This window comes from Vipera ursinii, assembly GCF_947247035.1.
Source record: "Vipera ursinii genome assembly, chromosome: 1".
NCBI lineage: Eukaryota > Metazoa > Chordata > Lepidosauria > Squamata > Viperidae > Vipera > Vipera ursinii.
The window spans coordinates 287,955,201-287,972,225 of record NC_139512.1 but is presented as its reverse complement, the minus strand read 5'-3'; the positions used below and the strand labels follow the sequence as shown (position 1 = coordinate 287,972,225).

At 35.7% G+C, this 17,025-nt stretch overlaps 1 protein-coding gene across 2 annotated transcripts in view; it reads right to left on the bottom strand.

The window, feature by feature from the left end:
• CHRM3 (cholinergic receptor muscarinic 3) overlaps positions 1-17,025 on the bottom strand; it is a 252,654-nt gene that overhangs the window by 188,683 nt on the left and 46,946 nt on the right. For both annotated transcript variants that reach the window (XM_083349911.1, XM_083349910.1), the window contains exon 2: positions 10,211-10,399. The gene's annotated coding sequence lies outside the window, so the exon portion shown is untranslated. The remainder of the gene's footprint in view (positions 1-10,210; positions 10,400-17,025) is intronic.

The following is a 17,025-nucleotide window of genomic DNA, read 5'->3' as shown; positions in this document are numbered from 1 at the left end:
GCATTTGATGCCGGCAGCAGGTGTTCCCTCAGATATCCCGGACCCAGGCCATGTAGGGCTTTATAGGTGATAACCAGCACCTTGAATTTCACCCGGAGGGCAACCGGAAGCCAATGCAGCTCACGGAGTAGAGGTGTTACATGGGAGTATTGGGAAACCCCCATTACAACTCGCGCGGCTGCATTCTGCACCAGTTGAAGCCTCCGAGTGGTCTTCAAGGGCAGCCCCATGTAGAGAGCGTTACAGTAGTCCAAACGGGAGGTCACAAGCGCATGAGTAACTGTGCGTAGGGCGTCTCGGTCCAGATAGGGACGCAACTGGCGCACCAGGCGAACCTGGGCAAAAGCCCCCCTGGTCACGGCTCCTATATGGTCTTCAAAATTGAGCCGTGAATCCAGGAGGACGCCCAAGTTGCGAGCCCTATCGACGGGGGGTAACACCTCACCCCCCATCATTAAGGATGGAATAACTTGGTTAACCCGAGATGCCGATATGCACAGCCACTCAGTCTTGGCGGGATTGAGACGAAGCCTGTTTCTCCCCATCCAGACCTGAACCGCCTCCAGGCATCGGGACATCACGGAGAGGGCATCACTGGGTTGGTTCGGGGTGGAAAGAAAAAGTTGGGTATCATCAGCGTACATAACATTACCATCTTCAACATTTAAAGATTTCCCCATAAATCTGTTTATATACATTATCACCCAAAGATGCCAATGATCACATGATCATATCATATGATTAGTGAATGCTTTTTTTTCCACCTCCCAGAAAATCTGATATGCATCATTTCAAATATGGGCTTTGGGGAATTCAATCCATTCTAAATATTTTTTATTTTTTTTAAATTTTAATCTCAGATCTGTTGATACCATTTAATTAAGGACATAAATCTATTGTTGGGGCATTATTGGAGATTCCAGTTCTTCAATTCAAATTTCAAATATCCCAGAAATGTCCATGTAAAATTTTGTAAAGGGAAGTATCTTGCACAAGGGCTGAGACAATGGATCTCTTAGACTCCTAAGATTTCTAATGTCTTATCTAGATTACATCATTTGCATTAATGTATCCCACATAGTTTTAATCCACTTCTATCCTTTTAAAAATACAGGTAGATTAAGATAAATGTCAGCTCAAATAATGCTTTATTCGATTCAGTGTGAGTTGTAAACTGATATCGAATTGCATTTAAAGAGATCCAAAATTCAGTTAATGCAAGGCTAGCATATTCACCATTGAGGCCAGCACATGTGTAATTGCAGTTGGGGTTTTAGATGTTTTGTATGTGAAAAATGGAGAAAAAGAAGATTCTGTCTGAAGACAAAAGTTCAAGTTTTAAAAAGGTGTCATGTAACTGAATAAAGATAAGAAAATAATTTATTTATTACATTGGTATATTGCCTTTAAAAATGGCACAATGGATGAATGACTCCTTGCTCTGACTTCTGAGAAGCCAGGAACACCTCTATATAATCTGGGCTGCCTTGGCTGCCTTCCTGCTGCCTTGGCTAATGCTATCTGGCCCTTAAAATAAATAAATAAATACACAACCAGAAACAAAATCTGCCAACTCCAGGAACAAGCATGCACTTTGGATTCTGCAAAGCTTCAAAAGAGGGCTTGATTTGATAGGGCTTCAATTGAACCATCCATCAAAGCTGATCCAAAAATTAAAGGGCAGATTCACTTCAAGGCAGCTAATCCACTCAGATAGCTTCAAAGTATGGGGAGGGAGGGGGCTGAAGAACTTTGCAGATTTGATGGCTTTCCTGCCACTACTAGGATTATTATAGCTAATATAAAATGTTGCAATTTCACTTCCATACTGGAAAATACTGGGAATGGAATTTAACGGTGTAATATGCTTATCTGCTTAAGCGAATATCTATGTATGTATTGTCTAAATTTATGAGGCTACCATCTATCCAAAGAATTCTGCGTTTTTAACAAAAATAAATAATAACAATCCTAAAGTAAACAAAGAAAAACTTAGGTCAAGTCCCCTTCATTAAAAATCCACCATCACTATCCTGCTAAAAGAACAAAAAATAAAAGGTTGACTCAGCCTTCTATCCTTCCGAGGTAGGTAAAATGAGGACCCAGATTGTTGGGGGCAATTAAGCTGACTTTGTAATAATGCCGCTTGGGGTGTGTGTGTGAAAGCCCTAATAAGCAGGCATATACATAGAATGAAGGCTACTGCTAAGCTTGTAAGCCGCCCTGAGTCTTCGGAGAAGGGCGGGATATAAATGGAATTTAAAAAAAAACAGGAGCAAGACTTCTCTGCCAGGCCTAGTAGGAAGAGCAGAAATCATAGGGAGAAGCTGATGCTCCAAAAACCATGCCCTATTCAATATAGGACTTTAAATATGACAGTCAGCATGTTAAATGGCACTGGGAATGCTACTGGGAGCCACTGCAACTTGTATAGCAGTGATATTATGTGGGCACACTGCAGTCCATCCAGTACTGCATATGCCACTGCATTCTGGGCCAACTGAAGCCTCTGAATGCTTTTCAAGAATCACCCAAACAGAATGCACTGCAATGGTCCCATTGGGAAATGTTTAAAACATGAGTGATGGACTTGAAAATTTACTTACGACCTGTCCCCAAGTTACCACTGCCGGACCACCCACAAAGTCACGTGATCCCATTATGGACACTTGGCAATTGGCTTGAATTTAGGATCAGTTGCAACATCGCACTGTCATATGATCATATTTTGTGAGGTTTTTTGCAATTTTCTGCCAAAAAAGCACCCATTGGATAAAATGGGTTCACAGTTAAGACCACATGGTTTGCTTAACAACCACAGTGACTTGCTTAATTACCATGGAGAAAATGGTCATAAAATTGAGTCTGGTCATGTGGCATCTCAACTTACAAACTGCAACAATTTACAATCAAAATTCAGGTTCCAGTTGTTGCGGAGTACTTGTGCTACTCTTTTTGCATTGGCCTCTTTCTATGTGGAATTACACATCAGTGTAAGAATCAGATTCTGCCACCTTTGTAATTAACCATTAACTAAGTATTGTCAGGAAGCTACAATTCTGATGCATCTAAGTCCTACCTATTAGTAATATTAACCATCTTGACACCGCTCAAAGCCAGAGGTAAATCAATAGTAATTTTTCTGAGTCATGTCCAGAAGATGTCAAACTTTGTCAAGGTACCCCAAACAATCTGGTCATTCTACTAAATCCTATGATAAGTGAATCTTTCTCAGAAGAGCTAGCCTTGCTAACCAGTTAGGTCAGTCCTGCTGGTACCCCAGAAAATATTGTGATTGGAAATAGCACACAATCCATAAGATCCCAGGCATTTGTTTTAGAAAAGGAAATGGAAATATTTTTTTTGATATTTATATTCAAGTTTTAATTTACTTTATTGATGTTTGCATTTAGGTATTTATGAATAATTGCCTTCTCAGACTTTTTCCTCCAATATCATACTGTTAAAAATTTTACATTACAAAAAAAAATCTCCACATCGGCAAGTCATTTATTGTACTTCATTAAAGGAATAAAAAGGAATACTTCATAGAAGGTAATGCAAATGGCCATTCAGTGCCTTGCTCTTTACATCATTGACTGTTCCTTCCTTCTGCAATTTCCTTTGTTACTTTGGACTTGGGTTTTGGATTCTGCATAACAATAGTATGCATACCATCTCAGCTGCAGTTTCTCTCAATAAAAGGTATAAAACTATTAGATACTCATAGACTCAAGCTGTTCACTATAGGCACACTATAGGCATTTAATGCCATGTGTTTCTGCAATAAACTTATTTATTCATATGATGGCATATCAAGGTCTCCCCTGATTTCTCTATGCATAATATTAAAGAGCTTTAACTGACATTAAGTGAAAGGAATTATTACCTTTTTGAAGATATACTAGTTTAGGGATCTTACAGTAATGAGCAAAATTAGTGTATATAACTCAAATGCTTTTGAGCCTGATATTATATAATCTATAACATTTTCTTAAAATTCAAGAATAAACAAATCATTGCTCTGACATCAAAAACCCTACCTATCCATGAAGAGAAGAATATAAAAAGAGGCAATACAATAATAGCAAAGTCAATCTTTTTGAAAGACATTATAATCAAGAAGAACAGTACCAGCATAAAATGTACTTGGATTACTTGTTGAGTTGTGACTGCAAAAAATTATGCTAAGTTGCATGTTTGTACTTTGGTAAACTTAATTTATTCAACCTTTTCCTCATTTCTTGATCTGTTCATCAATATTTTGTCTTCATTTTTAGTCTCACAGAATTATGGTTTCCTTTTTGACCACTTGGGCTACTTTTATGAACCATTTTTATTGTATATTTTATATATGTAAAAGGTAGTAAATAGAAGCTACCAATATGTTGTGTAGTGAGTTCTTTGGAGGCAGGAAGCAAGACGAGAGGTTTCAAACTGGAACATTTCTTTATTGAGGCAAACAGGAACAGAACTGAATCAGAGGGTTCTGCACAGCTACTTATAGGGTTGGCCACTAGGCAGCAGCCAATAGGTATAAAGGAACCCATTCCCACCCCAAATCACCCAATGATCTTCTTGGAGACTGCATGTCTGGCTAGTCTGTTACACAGACACCTCAACCTTAAGCAGCATTCAAAAGACACATGAAAACAGTTCAAGTGAAATCCCAATACATTACACAAAACATAAACAGCTATTTCTAAATGGGATTAGAGAAGGTACCATTTGAAGTTACTTCACTGGATTGTGTATTAATATTTTTCTTCATTTGCCATGCCAGTCAAGGGCAAATGCTATAGTTCTCTATTGGGATCAAAATAAATTGTTTCAAAATACTTCATACACACATCAAAAGAAAAGTGGTTTTGTGAAAGGTATATCTGCAAATCTGATAATACAATTAAAAGCAGCATAAAATAGATTCTGGCAAAGCAGGTTTCCGTGCTATTCATTGTCTTTCTTTCCAACAGAGGAATTAAATGCGTTTCCTGGACTTTGTTCTCTGCTCTGTTTCCCAACAAAAAAAGATAGTACAGAATGAACTTTTCTTGTGGGCGCTAGAGTGCTTTACTTCACTAAATTGGTCAACTGGCTGATTAATGAACAGCACTGATCTACAGCATGTAGTTCATTCTCGGTCAGACTAGTATTAGAGGGTCTATAATTAAGGATATTAAAAATTTAAACAGGAGTGCTAATCTGTCGACTGCTTTCACGTGTTAGTTTTTAAAATATTTTTAACTTCAACCAGCAAGATTAACTATACTAATTTATATCCCATTTAAAGGGTAATTTAGCAAATGAAGCATGGCTGTATTTTTATGTTTGTACCTCTTTATATAAACCTGTTAGCTCTCATTTTTGTAAACCACTTGAAATAATTACTCAAATGTATATGGTTTTAAATAAATATAGAATAAAAAGAATCAACAATGCCAAAAATAAAAGCTAAATGGTTCATATGGCTGCCAGCTTGGGGAAAAAAAACACTAAAGAAAAGAAATTAGAGATTCATGTCATGCCACACAGGAAAGAGAGAAAGTATTTAGGAAAAGTTGCCAGCTAGCCTGATTCTAAGTTATTTCCAGTATTTTGGGACATTGAGGAGAATGCTGGCTGTGAAACTCAGCAAATTATTTCTGTGAGGCTGCCTACGGGGGAAAAATGATAGAAGTGGCATTCTGAACAAGGATGAAAATTACAAACAAAAACAAATGGCTCATGTAAACAGTTGTAGGTGTGTATTAATATGATTCAAGGTGACTGTTAATTGCATAAAAATGCCTTAGTAGCTATTATTTTAATGCATTTTTATTCCCCACCCACTTGTCCCATGAATTTCAAGCTGATATAATAGATCCTTCCACCAGCAGTTTATCCTCAAAAGAGTCCTGCAAGCCATTGTAGGCTGAGAGATAGCAGCGGGTCCAAGCATAACTAGTAAGCTTCTATAGCTGAGCAGATACACCCCGTTGTTGCTAAGGAACTGAGCACTACCCTCCCACTGAGCATGTGACTGTTTGTTGGGAAGGGGAACATTCAAGAAAATGCATTTTATCCGTTTTGTGGAGAAAATATTATGCTTATTTTTTCTACAACACAATTAGCACATCCACTGCAATCCCACATAATGACTCAACAACAACAGCAACAACACTGGAATCCCTTACATTATTGGTGATAAGCAATAATTCTTCCCTTCAGGACCCATGGCATTTCTTTTCCCACTATGTATAAGGCTCATCCCTACTTGGTGATCTAATTAGCATTTAAAAATAGGCAAGTTTCAGGATAAGGTCAGTATTTAAAAAAAAACAAATCAAAAAGGAAAAAAAAGATGTCTAAAACATACACTTCCAAAGAACAACATAATCAGAAATATGGATGGAAATGATCACATTCATTATATTTATAAATAAAAGGGCGGTTAAAATCCATCAAAGCTATGACCTCAGTGCTAGACAGTTAAATGACAGAAACTTCCAAACAGTAAAAAAAGAAAAAGAAAAAGAAAAAAAAGTATACTATATATAGCATGAAATTCACAATATAATCAAGATTAATTAAGTGTAAGGCTGCCTAAACAGCCTTAGTCTAGGACACTTGACTAGATGGATGTTTATCTTGAACACAGTTATGAAAACTAGGCCATTAGGAAACAGATAGTTGAAAAAGAGCCTTAGAAAACATCTAAGCTGAACAGAATAATAGCCCGCCAAAAATATTCTTGACATGTAAAACTTTGTTATCATATTTACAAGTACATTTAGTATTTAAAATAATTGACTAGAACATAATTTTCAAGAGCAAGGTTTTTTAAAAAATTCCATGTCAGTGATCTCTGAATTTCTTTCCCTCTGCAGAGTTTCTGAGCATGGCACAAAAACTGAGCTGGAGTATTTTCTTTTTCCAAAAATGAAACAAATTTGTCTAGTGGTATAGCATTACAACTCTATTTTTCAAGTTTACCTCAAAAAATAATAATGCTCAAAATTATGTTGCAAGAGAACTGATGTATTAGGGAAACAGCTAGCAAGCCACTACTTTTCAGTGAGTGATACACAGGAAAAAGAGAATGAAAAATGAGGACTATGAATATGCTGTGCTGGTCAATATTTAAAATAAAAATATGCAATAGAAAGAAACATGGTTCATCTTCCATGAATTGTTATTTCAAAAGTCACACAATCAAGGTGGGCCCTAGAGAAAAACTTGTTTAATGAATGCATAATTAATCTGGATGTTGTTTTTTAGTATAGTACTATCCTCACAAATGGCCCATTCGAAAAATTATATGTCAATAAGGCTGGCTAAGCAAAGTACTAATGAAGACATGGCACACATAAAAACAGCCTGGTGTTTCCACTATATACTAGAATTCAATCTATAATCATTAAACCTACATTTCAAATCATTAACCATAAATACATTTTCTCCTATATATAACTAATAGCAATATAGCCACCATCATCTTAAACTTTCTGTTTTGCTTTCAGGATTACATAAAGTCATCAAATGTTAGTAACAGAAGAACAAATGAATGGTAAATATTCAGAGGTGCACTGTTGTTTACAAATAAGATTTGAAATGTTAGCATTTTAAATTTGCAGGCACACATAGTATGTAAAATATTTCTTTTTTTATAAGTGTCTTTATTTTATTCATAATGTTAAAATACAAATTTCAAAAAAAGGAAAAAAAATACAACAAAGCAAAACTAAACCAGAGATTAAAAAAATGGGCATAGAAATGGGGAGATTATAAATTATTGTCCTGCCTTAGACACAAAATCCAGCTGAGTGACCTTGGGTCATTCAGTCATTCTCTCAGCCCTAGGAATAAAGCAATGGAAAGGCATTTCTGAAAATGTTGCCTAGAAAATTGCAGAGACTCGTCCAGGGAGTCATCAGAAATCAAGACCGATTTGAAGCCACAAATATAAATCTATATAATACTAAAACTCTCATTAACATGACTTTGCACTGGATAAAATGATGCATTGTAGGGCAACAATTTTTGAAACGAGATGCTTCAGAAAATGTCCAAAATCCAGAACACATGACTCCTGAGGGAATGAAATTTGGAAAAGTTGTGGCTGCTTCAGTATTATTGACTGCTGTTACATAACTTTCGCAGCCATGCAATCTCCATTTTCAATGTTCATGACAGTTGCTAGCCAGTTTTACAATTCTTTGCTCTCTCCTCCACTTAGCAGTAGCCAGTTATCTGCTGCTGGGAAGGGAAGGGAAGGGAAGGGAAGGGAAGGGAAGGGAAGGGAAGGGAAGGGAAGGGAAGGGAAGGGGAGATCTCCAATGCTTCCTGCCAGATTCCCAGAAGGAAACTAAATGGGAAAGTTAGCAGGAAGTCAGAAGTCACTCCTGCTCCCACAGCTTTTTTGCCCACCTTCGGTCAATCTGAAATAATGAGCCAATGGGGAACCACTTATGTAGCATATTCTACACCTGTCACTCTGTTTAACCAGAAAAGTCCAACATTTTATATAGTAATTTGCTTTTTTAAACAAAAATAATAGGATTCTGTTGCATGATATCAACAATAAGGTTGCTTGATTTATGACCCCAATAAAACCTGGAATTTTCATCGTATTTCATAGTGGTCATAAATCAAGACACCTACATGACCAGATCTAATTTTACAATATTTTTGTGCTGGTTGTTAATTTAACACTGTGGTTGTTAAGTGAATCAATATATTCCTATAGGAGGTTTTTTTTAATAGAAACCATTAAAAAACCCTGGAAACTGATTTTTTAAAAAAATCATAAAACATGGTCATGTGATCACATTTATGCTGTCATTAGCCATAAAGGTTAGCCTATTGCCAAGCACTCAAAATACAGTCATGTGACTATGAAAATATTTTTGGGAACTCTGGAACAGGGTCATAAGTAGTTTTGGGCGTGTTCCATCATAACTTTAAATGGTTGCTAAGTGACTGGTCATAAGTCAAGGACTACCTGTACTGTTGATACACCCATACACTAACATTTTTTTTACTAACACTAATTCAATAAGCCTGTCAGATTTTGCAGTTTATTGTTTCTTCTCTTGTAGCCTGGGGCCCACATCTGCAAACTATGAAGGTTTTCATTTTGTTGTTTTGCAAGATCAGTATTGCAGTATTCTAAAGGCACAATCAAAATATAGTATCATAAATTATTTTTTTATTTAGTATAAATATTTGCATCATCTCATCATTCCGAAAGAGTTCTCATTCATCTAGGCAACCAGGGTCAAGGTGACCCGTCACTTACAACTTGCTTCTTGAATAAGCATTTTCAAAAATGTTTCCATAAAGAACAGTGATGTATGTGAGATGGGTAGATATATGAAACAAATAAATAAACAAACATAATATCTGAGTATGATTCAGTTTTATGGAAGGGAGAAGAATGGAAGGTGTAATGAAGAAAAAGGAAAGAAACTAATTATCCCACAGTAGCAGTCATGGCAAATCTAGACAGCACACTAAAAAGCAGAGACATCACCCTGTCAACAAAAGTGCGTATAGTCAAAGCTATGGTCTTCCCAGTTGCAATGTATGGCAGTGAAAGTTGGACCATAAGAAAGGCTGAGCGCCAAAGAATTGAGGCCTTTGAACTATGGTGCTGGAGAAGACTCCTGAGAGTCCCTTGGACTGCAAGGCGATCCAACCGGTCAGTCCTAGAGGAGATCAACCCTGACTGCTCTTTAGAAGGCCAGATCCTGAAGCTAAAACTCAAATACTTTGGCCACCTAATGAGAAGGAAGGACTCACTGGAGAAGAGCCTAATGCTGGGAAAGATCGAGGGCAATAGAAGAAGGCGACCACAGAGAATGAGGTGGCTGGATGGAGTCACTGAAGCAGTAGGCGTGAGCTTGGGTGGACTCCAGGGGATGGTGGAGGACAGGAAGGCCTGGAGGAATGTTGTCCATGGGGTCGCGATGGGTCGGACACGACTTCGCAGCTAACAACAACAACAGCAAAGCCTCATAGTTATTTGCCTCAATAAATCCTATTTTATTTGTATTTTACAGTGATTTGAAAAAGTCTGTTTATAAAAATAACTCTGTTCAGTCAAAAAATAGTTTGGGTTTCATATACTCTAGCAGAACATGCAACAACTCTGATTTATTTGGTGATCTTTCCACTATCTGCACACCGAAACTGAGAAGCCTGCTACTTCAAACAGTTTAATAAAACTTACCATCATACATAAAAAGACCTGGTAGTCAGGGAATAAATGTTTGTAGAATTTCACTGTCAAGTTAGCACTGCATCACTTTTGCAAGAAGCTGTCCAAGTATTTAAGACTGAGAATGAAGAAACAAAGAATGGGGTCATCAGGATCAAAGGAGTCATTTTCTTTCAATCATGCTTTCTTTTCTTGGCACACCTATATAAAAAAGAAGCATACAGATTTCAGTTGTATGACCAGCATATTTGTTAAATCCATAACAATGCAATAAATGTGATATTTGCTCTCTTTTTTTTACTTTCACAGCTATAAATACGATTACTGATGAACCTGATTAACCAATTCATTTGAATCACAGGTCTCTGGTGCCTAAAGGATACCACATTTAGAAGAAATTGAAATAATTCCTCCTTGTCGTTCAGGACAAGAGGATCTGTATACATATTGAAGGGAGAAGTCTGAAAAATTAAATATTCATTAGATATCTAAATGCAAAAGTATAAATGAAAAATGAGATAGAAATAGCCAAACTGAAAGTTGCTGTAATGATGGCACCTTACTGCTATCCTCTGGGTTGTTTTTTTTTTTTATGTTCTCTCCAATGTAGCATTTGCCTTTTTGTCAACTGCATCACTCTACTTGCTTATGTTTAACTTAGGGGTGAAAAGACATCAAATACTTTTCACTTTTACTACTCCTGCATGTGGCCTCTCCAACCTGTACATATCCCTCTCATTTTTGTTATCCAAATTCCAGACATTTTTCCCCCCATTAAATCTGATCCTGTTCATTTCAATCCACTGTTTATGACTATTTATTTTATTAAATATTTTTTTCAGAGCTTTGCTGTGTTCCTCTGCAGATTTGATAATCACTCTTTTCAACCACATAATTAATACAATTGTTGATCTACTTAATTATAGCTTCCAATCTGGTTTGGAGCCAGTTATGAATACTTTTTGAATATGATAATTTAGCCAATTATGAATTCATTTTAACAGTTGTATAATCTATCCCATATTTTACTATTTTACTAGTGACAATATATTAAGAGACTGTTGAAAGCTTTCGTGAAGTCAAGGTATATTAAGTCCAAAGCAGTCCCCTCCCCATCTTTTAAAATTAATCTAGCACTACTTGTTTTGACATACCCATCTTGCATCATATTAACTATTACATTCCTTTCCAAGTGTTCAAAAAATTGTCATTTAATACTCTGTTTTACAGCCAGTTTAGTGTAGTAGTTCAGATATCAAACTAGAAAACAGAAGAATCTTGAATTCTAGTTCCATCATAGGCACAAAGCCAACCTGGTGAACTTGGGAAAACCTTTTCAGAAATCTTGCCAAGAAAAGTGCAATGACTTGTCCAGCCAAGGAGTCTACACTGACTCAAAGGCACATACACACACATATACACAGAGACACAAAATCATCATTATCATCTGTTTGAACACTTTGATTTTGTCATCTATAATTTTCAGGTGTTCCTTCACCTTTTTGAAGGTAAGGAAATTGTATACTTTTCTCCAGTTTTCTGGGACCTCCTAATTGTCCAAGAGGTGTCAAACACTATTGAGCATGGTTCAGTAATCATTTATCCTAGTTTCATCAATACTCTAGGACAATGTTTGTCACTGAAGTGCTACAGACTTTCAGAGGGTGTTAATATGACTACAAATTTTTATTGGAGTATTTGGGTTCCATTTCTGCTGTCTGCTGACCCTGAATTATATGATAAAATTCAATATTTGCATAGAGAATAATGAATATGCAACATATGCAATATCAAGGTGATAACTGCAATTTAATCAATTTAATCTAACTCCATTGGGAAGCAGAAGTTATTCAAACATAACACTGGTAGAAGAGTTTTTGCATGGTTTCTCAGCATGAATTTCATGAAACATCCTACTCAGATTTTGATAGATGTTTGCTTCCATCTATACACACTAAAGAATGACTTTGAGATTTGATTTAAAGATTGAATTGATTTGAAAATACTTGTTTGGTTTACAAATCTGTTCATTTGCACAGTGGAAGTCCAATTACTTGATCTGCAAGAAGAAATAATTGAGCAACAGAATGATGAAGAATCAAGGCAAATCTTTTACAGTAGTCAATGTCAAACTATGTGGCTAAAATGTGAAATTTCCACTCCATGGGGGAAAGCAAAGCTTCTTTGTATTTATTTTTCATCTTCTTATATCTTTGAATTACTATTAGTTCAGTGAATTACATGCTAATGAAGCATCAAAATCATTTGGATATTATTAATTTAGTCATTTAGGAATGCTACTATCCAGGTTTTCTCCAGATATTATGAAATTAAGTGAAAACTACCAAGCTCAAGGATCATACTAGCATCTTATAATAAATCTCATTTTATTTACTTTACTAAATCTGTGTATGTTAATGAATAGTACGTACTGTAATCTAAATGCAATTAAAAGGGCATGATAAAAGTAATTGGTACAATTATTGAAAAATCTTATGTCAAATATTACTCATATTTACATGCATAATAGGAAGCACTAGCAAGTAGATAGTGAGCAAAGGCATAGTGGTTTATACAGTATAGAAGCACTGGGTTGAAAATGTTTAGGTGACACTTTCCTAGGACATAATTCATCTGACCCTGGATCCTTGAATTTATCCAAGTTAGCTATGTTCTTTCTTACCCTTTCTTTGTTCTTTTAGCCTACAATTTTCCCCCTCTCCTAATGGCATAATGATGGCTTTCTCATTCCATAAATTAACTTGTCAAAAATAATTTCACAGAATATTTGGAGAACATTATGACAAAAAGTTCAGTTTGGTTTCTGACACTATTCTTTTTTTTAAAGTTACGGTGTTCATTATTTGATACATTATAACAGATCTAAATCATATATATCAATAAAATTCAAACTGCTAAGAAATAGACATATGTTCTCAATATATGTTCACACCTTTTTGCATTCTTCCACTAATGTTCTCCAACTTAGAGAAAATATATTCAGACAGTAATAATGGTATTATTCATTTTGGCATTTAATGCAATTAAACATAAGGAAACTTCACGGTTCAATGGACTTTTACATAAAACAGAAAAAAAACTAAATAAACCATTGGAATATATATTTTAGGTAGTAGTTAAAGAATATTTACATTTTCATCAAAATATTTTCCAAGAAAAGTATCACATTAAAACTACATTTTGCCCCAAACAAGGTTTGACTCTGAATAGATGTGACCACCTACAATCATACACACGCAATTGAGGGTTATTCTTCACACCTATCTCAATGTCAGCTCCATTCTTAGAGCACATCCCAGTATTACCTGAGACAGATTTTGCTCTAACTGTTCTAAAGAGATTTTTCATTTGATAGAATTTTTCAGATATAATTTTTTTCCCCATCTGAAGTAACATCTGTTTTCTTTAGAAGGAAATGATGGATAAAAACAGGATGGATTTTGTATTACACCAAATTACTGATTTTACATCAATGTATTCCAGGTTTTGTTGATCTAAAATCAACTTTCTCTATGCTTCCATTTGTTCATTGGTTATCTAGTGGTGTATGCTTATTTTTACACATTCATCAGTTTATGGCATTCATTGAGGAATCTCAGCCAAGAGAAAACAAACATAGAGACTGTATTATACAGTACACAGATTTTCGATTCTGGTAGAAGAGCATTATGACTGCTCCTTTTATGAAACAAATGCCTAAAAATGGTTGCTGTTCTTCGATGCTTGAAATTATTTTTGAAGATCAAGTTCTAAAAGTGTTGCATTGTTTAACATATTGCTCTCTATATATGCTTCCTCCCTCCCTCCCTCTCTCCCCAGTGATAAATAGCAGTCCTGGGTTTCTAATGCTTTTAGTGTGGAGAATGTCTAATTAAGATCCAGTTACCATACATTCTTATATTGCTAATAATCTTAAAGAACCAGTTCTCTTCCCTTTTCCAACAACAGAATTTTCAAGTAGAGGAGCAGAGGCGTTTCCTTTCTAGAAACCCTCAAACACTGAAGACTTTTTTATTAGATAGTAAGCCCCACCCACTGAACATACCAGTTCTTAATTTGTAAGCATTTATACAATTGTAACTAAAGCACACTGCAGTGCACAGAGTATTATTATTTCACATGTTCATTAGGCTTATTCTTAACAGTTCAAATTCTATTTTGAATCAGTTCATAACAATTTCACAGTAAGCAAACAGAGCAGACCCTTCACCAATGCGTAATTTTGTCTCTGTGTTATGAAATCAGACTGCTGTGGAACAAGGGGGTTAAAATAACAAGTCAATTTTCAACTATGAAATGTTGGAATATATGGTTTTTGTGATTATTCAATCAATTTATATTCTGCCTTCCCCCCCCCCCCCCCGAAAGCATTCAGACTGGTTAGTAATCCAGATAAATGCATTGTCTCGGTACCTGAATCCTGGTTCAGCAGTATATCTGAATCCTGGCTATAGCAACTGGGTAGCAATATATTTGGTAATAACTTGTATTATGGGTTTTGCCCAAAAGGAAGAGGAATCTGAGTTTAAGCAAATCTTTGAAACCCTTTCTAGGAAGAATCAAAACATTGATTCAGGGAAAAAAAAGAACTTGGACGGGACAGTCCTTTTTAGGCTAGCAATATCAAATCCCACTGACTGGAAAAAGAGGTACCCAGTTTACAAAATGATTTCATCTGACTATAACACCGTTTCTCACATATATGGACAAACATAAGTGGATCCCTCCTTCTAACAGAAAGAGCAAAACAGGCGGGGGAGGGGGAATAAAGTTGAGGTAAAAAGATGGATATTCATACCAGGAAAAGACTAAAATGAAAGGAAGAAACTGGATGGAAGTGATGCAAGGGAAAGAGAGAAGAAAAGAAGAGTGACAGATGCCCTTTTGAAAAGGCAACACTTCCTTCGATTTAAGCCAAATTTCTGGTGACCACAGAATCATATATATGTCATTTTCTTCAAGAGTGGAGCAGTGGATTACTGTCTTCAAAAAAAAATGTTGTTCACTTGCCACATCAAACTTAAAGTACTATGATTTCCTGGTGGTCTCATACCTAAAATAAAAGTTGTTGTTGCCATTGGCTGTATAAAAGTAGTGAAATCCATCGGGATTTTTCTCAGCACCTGCCAATAAGAGTAATTTAATCTACTCTTCATAGTTACCCATAGTCTGCAATAAGGTTGCCCTCTTGCTCGTTCCTTACTTTAAACAGTATTTTCTATTCCAACCAGCAAACACAAGCTAATTGCAGCTAATTATGTGTCACTCTTCCCAAGTAGAACAGACAGGAAGCAGACCAGATGAGTTAATTTTATTTCATTGTAAGGCTACATGAACAGAATCTTCCATGTCTGAAAAGTACAAAATGCTTTTTACAGGCTGATAATTTTGAAGGGGGAGGGGGGGGAGAGATCCATTCTAAGTTTCTTTTTCTGCCTGTTATGCTGCTGCAGGGTCCCCCTCTCCTTTTTTCTGATTGTTCTCTAGGCAGCATCTCTGCCCTGTCTCTCAAGGCAATTTTTATATTACATTACACTATAGGAGGAAAAACCCTTGCAGGTGAACCAGTTATATGCTTTAAAATATATCATTCATAATCACAAAAATAAAACAGCACCTATTGAATAGGATTATAGGTTGCTTCCCTTCTATCTTGAATAGTTTAAACACAAGGCTATGGGTATTATAGAATCCAACTTCCAAAATATTACAAGAATTCTAATTCTAATTACATTCCACTTTTTAAAAATCTGCAGTGGCCAACAATGCATTTCCACAGTTAATGCTAGTGCCAACTGTGTCCATTTCTGAAGATGTCAAATAACATTGGATTAAATTTAAAGCAACAGTTATTTCTGGATGAATGAAAGCTGCCAACAATTTTGTTTAAATATATTTGCTTTTTGAACATTTAGTAAAATGACATCTCTATATACTTTAAAACCATTTTAGAAAAAAATGTATGGAATTTGCAACAATATCTTCTCCCTATTAAATTAATAAGACATCCACTTTCAAAGACATAGGTGAAAAAGCATTGTGCAAGTAAAATCTTTAAAATTTAGGATTAAACTATTATTAGGAACTTGAAAGTCAAGGACCAGGCGCACAGGACCTTGAAAATGAAATTTATAAAATCCCTGGCTCTTAAGTCTTTCAACACTGCATGACATACCCATCACTTACTTTTAAATCTCAGTTCTTAAGTCTAGAATTAAATAAATGGAGCAGATTCAGCAGAGCCCTCAGACAGTGTACAGGTGACATGAAAGGAAAGGAAGACTAAAATTAGGCATCTGTCTTTAGTACAAGAACAAGCTTATGGCACGTTTGTCTCTATTTTCAGTTGTGAAATATGTTTAAAGATGACATAATTTACTATCAGTAATGACAATCATTAAAATTTCACAAAGAGGAAAGCTCGGTCATAATTGTCATTTCCCATAGAATTATGTATTGGAATGACACTAACTTTATCCCTGTGTGCCAGTCTAATCTACCTGATGAATATTTTCTTGTTTGCAGAATAGAATAGAATAGAATAGAATAGAATAGAATAGAATAGAATAGAATAGAATAGAATAGAATAGAATAGAATAGAATAGGAGTAGAGTAGAGTAGAATAGAATAGGAGTAGAGTAGAGTAGAGTAGAGTAGAGTAGAGTAGAGTACAGTAGAGTAGAGTAGAGTAGAATGCCAACTGTGATTGGACATACAAGGAATTTGTCTCCAGTGCATAAATTCTCAGTGTACATACAAACAACAAATTAATATAATTATAAACTACCAATAGGAGAAGGTAGTAA